This window comes from Eptesicus fuscus, chromosome 5, assembly GCF_027574615.1.
Source record: "Eptesicus fuscus isolate TK198812 chromosome 5, DD_ASM_mEF_20220401, whole genome shotgun sequence".
Classification (NCBI taxonomy): Eukaryota; Metazoa; Chordata; class Mammalia; order Chiroptera; family Vespertilionidae; genus Eptesicus; species Eptesicus fuscus.
This window is the reverse complement of record NC_072477.1, coordinates 72,653,893-72,663,873: the sequence shown is the minus strand read 5'-3', so window position 1 is coordinate 72,663,873 and position 9,981 is coordinate 72,653,893. Positions and strand designations below refer to the sequence as shown.

The 9,981-nt window shown below is 40.4% G+C and overlaps 1 non-coding gene across 1 annotated transcript; it reads right to left on the bottom strand.

Moving 5' to 3' along the window:
• Positions 1–7,321: 7,321 nt before the first annotated feature.
• MIR9223C-1 (microRNA mir-9223c-1) lies at positions 7,322–7,407 on the bottom strand. The gene is given in 1 exon segment (NR_130520.2): positions 7,322–7,407. It is a non-coding gene; the product is annotated as a microRNA mir-9223c-1 (primary transcript).
• Positions 7,408–9,981: the final 2,574 nt, after the last annotated feature.

Here is a 9,981-nt window from a genome sequence, read left to right as displayed (position 1 = left end):
AGCCATCTGGACCAAGGCTTTTGTTTGCTGGGAGTTTTTTGATTACTTCTCTAAGTTCACTAATTGTAACCTGTCTATTCAGATTTTCTGATTCTTTCTGACTCAGTTTTGGAAGATTGCAGTTATCCATTTCATCTAGATTGTCCAATTTATTGGCATGTAGCTGTTCATAATATTTTTTTTCACAAACCTTTGTGTTTTTTTGTGTCAGTTGTCACAATCACATATATCATGTTCATGGATAGGAGGAATTAAAATCATTAATCACTACCCAAAGCAAGCTATAGATTCAATACAATTCCTATCAAGATACCCATGGCTTATTTCATAGAACTAGAACAATTATTCCAAAAATTTGTATAGAACCACAAAGACCCAGAATACCCACAGTAATATTAATAAAAAAGAACAACATTAGAGGAATCATACTAGTTAATATCTAACTTTACTACAAGGCCATAGGAATCAAAACAGCATGGTACTGGCACATAAGCAGACATGTACACTAATGGAACAGAATAGAGAGCCCAGAAATAAACCCTTGCCTTTATGGTCAATTAATATTTGATAAAGGAGGCACGTACATACAATGGCTTAAAGATTGTCTATTCTGCCCAGCTCAGTAGTTGAGTGTCTACCTATGAACCAGGAGGTCATGGTTCAATTCCTGGACAGGGCACATGCCCAGATTGTGGGCTCGATCCCCAGTGTGGGGTATGCAAGGAGGCAGCCAATCAATGATTCTCTCTCACATTTGATGTTTCTATCTCTCTCCCTCATCCTTTCTCTCTGAGATCAATAAAAAACATGTTTTTAAAAAAGAGAGTCTATTCAATAACAGTTTGAAAAATTGAACAGATATATACAAAAAAATGAAGCTAGGCCACCTTCTTACACCATACATAAGAATAAACTCAAAATGGATTAAAGATTTAATATTAGACTCAAAAGCATAAAAATCCTAGAAGAAAACATAAGCAGTAAAATCTCAGACATTTCTCATAGCAATATTTTTTTCTGATATATCTCCTTGGGCAAGGGAAAGAAAAGAAAAAAATGAACAAATGGGACTACATCAAATTAAAATGTTTTTGCACAGCAAAGGGAAACCATCAACAAAAACAATCCAATTAAAAAATGGGCCAAGGTTCTGAATAGACACTTCTACCAGGAGGACACATAGATGGCCAATGGACATATGAAATGATCCTCAATGTCACTAATCATCAAAGAAATGCAAATCCAAACCACAATGAGATATCACTTCACATCTGTCAGAATGGCTACCATCAATAAATTTACAAGCAACAAGTGTTGGGGTGGATGTGGAGAAAAGGGAACCCATGTGCACTATTGGTGAGAATGCAGATTGGTGCAGTCACTATGGAAAGCATTACAGAGTTACCTCAAAATATTAAAAATGGAACTGCCTTATCACCCAGCGATTCCACTTCTGAGAATATATCCAAAGAAACCTGGAACATGAATTAGAAAGAATATATGCACCCCTATGTCCATTGCAAAGTTATTTATAATAGCAAAGATTTTGAAGCAGCCCTAGTGTCCATCAGTAGATGAGTGGATAAAAAAAGCTATGGTTCATTTACACAAATGGAATACTACTCAGCTGTAAAAAAATGAAGGAATTTTACCTTTTGTGACTGTATGGATGAGCCTGGAGAATATTATGCTAAGTGAAATAACCCAGTAAGAGAAAGGCAAATATCATATGATTTCACTTATATGTGGAATCTAATGAACAAAACAAACTAACAAACAAAATAGAAACAGATTCATAGATAAAGAGAACAGACTTAGAGCTGTCAGACAGAGGCGAGGTTGGAGGGGAGGGGGAAAAGATGAATGGATTAAGCAAAAATAAATAAATAAATATATATATATAATAATATATATATATATAAATAAATATATATAAATATATATATATATATATATATCCTATCTAATAAAAGAGTGATATGCAAATTGACCATTATTCCAACACACAAGATGGCCGCTCCCATGTGGTCAAAAATGGCCGCTCCCATGTGGACACAAGATGACCACCACAAGATAGCCAGCAGGGGAGGGCAGTTGGGAAGAAACAGGCCTGCAGGGGAGGGCAGTTGCAGGGGGACCAGGCTTGCAGGGGAGGGCAGTTGGAGGCAACCAGGCCCGCAGGAGAGGGCAGTTGGGGGTGATCAGGCTGGCAGGGGAGGGCAGTTAGGGGTGACCAGGCTGGCAGGGGAGGGCAGTTAGGGGCAATTGGGCCAGCAGGGGAGCAGTTAGGCGTCAATCAGGCTGGCAGGGGAGTGGTTAGGGGGTGATCAGGGTGGCAGGCAGAAGTGGTTAGGGGCAATCAGGCAGGTAGGCAGGCGATCAGTTGGGAGCCAGCAGTCCTAGATTGTGAGAGGGATGTCCGACTGCCCGTTTAGGCCCGATCCCACTGGGCCATCCTTCGAGGGGTCCCAGATTGGAGAGGGTACAGGCTGGGCTGAGGGACACACACCCTCGTGCACGAATTTTGTGCACTGGGCCACACACACACACACACACACACACACACACACACACACACACCCATTGGGTTACATCGGAGATCCGTTCCTATGGCTCGACGTAAAGCAATTTTTGCCGTAAGTTGGAACCCACCTACATAAGCACCTACGTCACTCACATGGAGCACATACACAGCAGTAATGAAGTGAAACAGTAAAAAAACTTTAAAAGAAAGATAACAATTCCTCACCTTTACTTGTGGTAAATAAATAATAAAAAACATAAAGCACATATGTACATACATCGAAATGACGGAACTTTTTTTTTATAAATAGTAAATGGGAGATGGCAACGTAACCACGAAACAATGTACATCGAGTCAGACGTAACTCAAGAACTGCCTGTATATATATATATATACTCCTAGACATAGACAACAGTATGGTAATTACCAGAGGGAAAGGGGTGTTGGGAGAGGTAGAGAGGATAAAGGGGAGATAAATGATGATGGAAAGAGACTTAACTTAGGGTGGTGAACACACAATACAATATACAGATGATGTATTATAATAACACACACCTGAAGCCTATGTAATTTTATTGACCAATGTTACCCCAATAAATTCAATAAATAAAACAATTTTTAAAATAAAATAATTTAACAAAGTGAACCTTTTTTGCCTCTACAAGGATGCACATTTTTCTGTTGGCAATCAGAGCTCCAGTGTCCTGGGATGTAAGCTCTGCATTTCAAATTCCTTCCCAATATGTCACTGTTGCTGACAGTTATGACAGAACTCTAATAAGAGTTCGGGAGACACACAGTGCTGCTGGGTAACTCCTGTTGCTCTTATCTAAGATCCAAATAAAAGCCAGAGATTTTAGGCTCTACTCACCACATTCAATCTAGAATTGAAGAGAAAATAAACATTCTAGTCCAGTGGGTCCATAGACAAGTAAAAATCTAGAGAAATTTTTCAGCAGTCCCATGATGTTACCAGCCTTCTATAATGCTATTTAAGAACATGAAAAATCCAACTGCTAATGCTTATGACAATTGTTTTATAGAATAGAAAAGATTTTAGTATAATAGTAGAAAGAACAAATCTTAGAATTAAAAATAAATCTGACGTTATGAATAACTCACTGATTTCTTTCTGTCTCTCTCGCTCGCTCTCCTTTTTCCCGCCCCATTTGCTGCAAAGAAAATGTAAATATCATCAGAGAGTTACACTGTTTTGGTAATCATCAATAAAGTTAATCTCCCTCTTCTAAGGTTAGAATACTGAGGGTCTCCGAGATGAACTGATTTGATCAAAGCTGGGACTAGAGCCCAGATCTCCTGGCTCTTTGTCTAGTATTTATTTTCTCTGCCTTCTTTATAATGGAATTCAGGATAATAGCCCAGAGGAACAGAAAGAACTTGGAGTGTCTTTTTAATCATCAAATACAACTATTTTGTCTTCTATAAAGTCATAATGTTAAGTGAATTTGCTATGGTCTAATTCTTTAAAAACATACAATACATATGGAAATTCTCTAATAGCCAGCTAGAGTACTGATTCCCAACTATTTACTAGCTGTTAAAACCAATGAGAACAAACAAAACAAATCCATGAAGTTAAAATTGGTGTCAATCTTAAAGATTCTTCACTTAAAGACTTATACATTAAAACAATGTGGTAAGGAGGTTTGAGGATTGGTGAAGCCCACACTTTGGGGTGGTTCTAGAATACCCTTTGCAAAACCAAAGGATTGAGTTACTAGATCGCATGGCTTACACATCACTTTTCACATATCCTCCTCTTCTTAGTTTCTATCTTAACATTCTAGTCACTGGGCTCAAAGTTTAAGAGAGACACCCTAAGTACTACATTTTCATTTTGGTCTTCATTCTACAACTTGAACCTTGCAGTATTTGGCCCTGTTGATAAGTTACTATTTCTTGGAACTACTCCCAATTCTTGGGCTCTATATCATGGCACCATTCTGACTCTCCGTCTACTTCTATGCCTCCTTTGATGGCTCCTCTTCTTCATCCTGACATCAAAATTTGGCTCTCCCCAAGATTCAATCCTGAACCTTCATTCTCAGTAAATTCAAGTGTTATTCTCTTCTATGGTTTCAGCCACAACTATTTCATGTCCAGTCCTTTATTATCAGCTCTTCCAAATTCCAAAATCACTTTTTCTAACTTCATGCTAAATATTTACAACTGTGTATGTCACTATTTCTTCAAACAAAATTCATCCCATAAGTAGGGCCCTCCCACTAATTCCTTTTCCACACCACCTGGCTTCTTCCTCCCAATATTTCTGTCTCCATCATTGGTCCCATTGTCCTTGGATGAACAATTATTAGAATGAAGGCCTTTTTCTTCCAGTGACACTGGCAAGGGAACCAGCAGAAATAATGAGTCAAGATATAAGGAGCCCTGACCTGGTTGCAAGGTTGGTTGGAGTAACCAGGCCATATACCAAAAAAAAAGGGGGGGGGGGGCATTGTTGATTTGATTCCCTGTCAAGGCACTTACTTAGGTTTTCAGATTCAATCCTGGTTGGGGCACATACAAGAGGCAACTGATTGATTCTTCTTCTTCTTCTTCTTCTTTCTTCTTCTTCTTCTTCTTCTTCTTCTTCTTCTTCTTCTTCTTCTTCTCTCTAAAATCAATAAACATATCCTCAGATGAAGATTAAAAAAATAATAATAAGACATAAGGACATGCTGCTTCTCCACCCCTGCTTTGGCCTCCATAACAGAATTTGCTGCATAAGAAACAAAAGTAATGCCTCCAATAAAAGTTACCTTCAAACCACAGACCAAGATCACCTAGACTAAAAATTTTAAAGCAAAGACAAGATTTTGGAGTTAATAAGACAAAATGAGCTTTGCCAAGGATTCCTGGAGGAAGCTGTGACTGTTATCCAATAGGCAGGATATCTACTTGGATCAGCAAATTTTGGAATTTCTTCATTATGAAAACTTATGCTTTGAATCCTTCTTCAACAAATATTAGCTTTGTGAACTTGGGTATGACAGCTAACCTTTCCTTGCCTCAATTTCTTTATTTGCAAAATGAAAATAAAATTAAATCATTTCAATAAGGTGGTTGAAGAACACAAGCAATCAATATCTGTAAAGCTTTTAGAATGGACGCTAAGTTAATGTCTGATTTTCCAGCAGCAGACCCTGAGGCAAGTATTTGGGAGATGATCCCAGGAAATACCTATCAGTGAGAAAATGAGGCAGGGTAGAGAAGGAAGGCAGTAAGAGGTAAGTTATCAAGCTAGTTATCACTGTGAGGAAGAGAAGCCTAATTTCACAGGGGAACTCTTGGAGTTAGTGAGAAACATCTATTGCATAGTCACCCTCTGAAGGACAAGAAAGCTAGCCTTTATATTACTGCCTCCAGTCAATCAGTGGTTAAAGCTGGTCTCAGGGTTGTGAATACTTTGGCATTACCACCTGTTCTGGCCACCAGAGAAAGCCCTCAGGCAGTTGAAAACTGAGCTGGCATGTATCCCACAGTGGTAGGGCCCAAGGAAATACATGAGGACATTGTCTATCAGCATGCTCAATAAATATGTTGCTGTTATCATTGCCATGGAAGTCCAAAGTCAAAACAGATGAAAGCCAGGCAAAGGTGGGAGTGATGAACACAAAGTTTGGGAGCCAATTTCTCTCATCCCAGGTGACATACCCAAGTCACCTCTACAGATTAGAGGTCCACAGAGCAGTTTATGGAGCACAGTTCATGGTGCATACCACTGGGAGTAATTCGAAAAACGTAAAAGTCCACTTCCTATCCTCAAGGAACTGTAACATAGCTTCAGAGACAAACTATAAATATAACACAATAAGGTGTACAGCAGGGGAAGCTAGGACTTGCTAAGTGTCCAGTGAGTGGAGCAGCAGTTGTTTGGAGGGGTGAGATTGCTACTGGCTGTGACAGTCAGATGGGCTTATAACCACAGAACCAGCTCAAAATGGTCCTATCCTGTTTAACAAGATACTGAGTTGTTTTTTAGGGACAACAGACCAAAACCAAAAATCATGCAGTGGCATCATGTTGTAGAGAAAAGAATTTTGACCTCCAGCTGCACTCAGACCAAAGTCTTCACCCCAACCCCACCCCCACAGAACCAAAGCACCAGGACATAACCTGAACTTCAACAATGGAATCCTTTCAGAAGTAGAGGGTGCATTGTCCAGGAAGATCTCACGTTGACTCCCTTTTACCATAAATGGCTGAGTTCCAAGGTTCTCCAGTTAAAACTTGCCTCACCACCACTTATACATTCCTGTCCCCCTAACCCCTTAAAAACCCTTAACCTAATCTAGCAAGTAAGATGGGTTTGAGGCACCATTAGGTCTCCCATCTTCTTCGTTGGCACCTTCTCGATCAATAAACCATTCCTTACTCCAAACTGAGGTTTTGAGTTTTGGCTTTTGGATATATTGGGCACATGGACTGTGGATCGGTAACAGTTTCCACTGAGTCAATAGGATTCAATTCAGCCCTATAGAATGATTAGAGTTTGATTAGAAGAGGAGAATCAGGGCACAATTTCCAGGAAGGTAGCAATACATTGATTGGGCCCAAGAATTCCCCTGATCCAGACACGGGGACTGCTGCTTAACACAGTCCCTCAGTTCTGCTGGAATAAAGTACCTTATGCTGGTGGCGAGGCTACTTTCCCCAAATACCACTTCCAGAGGCAGATCCAGCTTTCAGTCTCTCTCTCCACCATTGCGCTGATCTCTCATATAACCTACATATATAAAAGGCTAAGCTACCATCTGACAGGCCGAGGTGACTTGGCAGCTGTGGTTCTCGGCTGACGCATGCACACTGGAACCAGAGAGGAGGGAGCCTGATTCCAGGGTGTGTCACCCGAGAACCGCCCTCTTGCAATCCAGGACCCCTTGGGGGATGTCAGAGAGCCAGTTTCAGTCTGATCCCCGCAAACCAGGCTGAGGGACCCCACCTGCCAGAGGGACCCCACTCACTCTGCAGACACCCTTCGAGCCCAGCACCGCCCCAGGTGCAGTCAGCTGGGGAGGGACCACGGGAGGTTGGCTCCAGGATGTGTCTGGCCCATCTCACCCAGTCCCACCCCGCCGGCCACCTCCTAATTAATTTCCTTTCAATGTGCACAAATCTGGATACTGGGGCACTAGTAATAATATGATGATGCAGGCATTTTTATCACCATTTTAAAGATGAAGAGATTGATAATAAGGTTTAATGAATTCCCCTGAAGTTTCACAGCTAAACTTGGATTTGCATCCTAGTGTATCTGATTCCAAATCCAGACCAAATCACTATGCTTTGATACTTCCAGTTCAAGCAAAGAGAAAAAAAAGAACTCTTAGTTACTTTCAATTTGTGGATTGATCCATAGCACCTGTATTTATAGGTTGTTTAGTCTCCCTCAACACAGCTAGGGTGACTCCTTCTAAGGCTACATCAATCCAACTGCTGCAAGCTTATGGACAACAAACTGAGACAGGAAATGAAGAATAGATTTAAATCCATTTGAGTGAGTGCTTTCTGGCTTTGATCAACAGATGGTGCATTTATGGCATTTTTGGATCTCTAAAAGTGTAAGAATTCCTTGAGATCTGAGTTCAACCCTGTCTGTACAAAAATTGCAAGGCTTATTCAGCTAGTATTTAACATTCCATCTGTTACCTTTTGGCAGTTGTTTTTGTGATTTTTTTCTTTAATCAAAAGTACTCCTTACATGAAGTTTCCTTTTGCCATAACAGATGTGTTAAAGATACCATCATTTATTTATTTATTCATTCATTCATTCCTAGCAAGGCAGGTTAAAAAAAGCAGAGAGGGTAAAATATTATTCTTCATTACAAGTAAGAAAAGGGAGATGGCCAATAATGATCCTTCTATTTGGAAGATATAGATAGATATAGATATAGATATAGATATAGATATAGATATAGATATAGATATAGATATAGATATAGATTTCAGAGAGGAAGGGAGAGAAAGAGATAGAAACATCAATGATGAGAGAGAACCACCAATTGGCTGCCCCTCGAATGCCCTACACTGGGGATCAAGCCTGCAACCAGGCACATGCCCTGACCTGGAATTGAACCCTGATCTCCTTGTTCATACCTTGTCGCTCAACCACAGAGCTACTCTGGCTGGGCTGGTCTTTTTCTTTTGACATCTCCCTCCTCCTGACCCAGTCAGCATCCCCAAAGGAAAAGGCTCTACAAGATTCTGGAGTAGATCACAAGGCAGGGCAGATGCAGGCTCTGCTCAGCTTTGCTTAAATGATGGCTTGCTAATCCCTGAGGCCAAAGATCTTCTCCAGTTTTTCAGCAGATAACTCCATGACTGGGCATTGAAAATCCTTGGGTAAAATCACACCACAATGAAAGAAATCAAATATAAAAAGATAGCAGCCCTAGCCCTAACTGGTTTTGCTCAGTGGATAGAGCGTCGGCCTGCAGACTGAAGGGTCCCAGGTTCGATTCCGGTCAAGGGCATGTACCTTGGTTGCAGGCACATCCCCAGTAGAGGGTGTGCAGGATGCAGCTGATGGATGTTTCTCTCTCAATGATATTTCTAACTCTCTATCCCTCTCCCTTCTTCTCTGTAAAAAATCAATGAAAATATATTAAAAAGAAAAGATATCAGTGGAGGACATTTCCCCAAATATTCCAGAAATATTTAGGATATTCTGGGCTCAGCAAGGCACTGAGCTAAAACCACCTCTGTGTGTGGACATGCCATTTCAAATTTAGAATTTCATGAAGCTAGCAGGGGCTTGGAACATTAATGTTGAAAATTTAAGCTAGCTCCCTAAGGGGCAGTGAGTAGTCTTAATTGCCTGAAGGTGACATTGTGTTTCTCTAGAAGGATATACACAGCGATAGTTCCCTAAACTTTTAATGGTGGTGATGATAATAACAACAGTAGTAGCAGTAGCAGGTAACATTTACTGTGTGCCAGGTACTATCCATTTTTATATGTGTATTAAATCATTTATTTCTACTATCATTCTCTGCAGACAGTGATATTATTCTTTTCTACATCATAAGATGTGGCAAAGAATTCAAGTTACTTGCCTGAGGTCACATAGTTAATAAATGGTGGGATTTAAATTCAGGCAGTCTGTATTAGTTATCTATTGCTGTATAACAAATTACTCCAAAACTCAGTGACTTGAATCTGAGTGCAGCTTAGCTGAGTCCTCTGAGTCTCACAGGCTACATTCAAGGGGTCAGCAAGGGCTGGTCATATGAAGGTCTGATCTGAGAAGGATCCACTTCCAACATCTCATGTGTTTATTGACAGGGTTCAGTTCTTTGTGAATCGTTACACTGAGGATCTCAGCTCCTTTGACTGTTGGCTAAAGGCTGCTTTCAGTTCTCATCTCTCCAGCCTCTCCATGGGGAAGCTTAGAGCATGACAGTCAGCCTCATTAGAACAAGAATGCAAACGAGAGA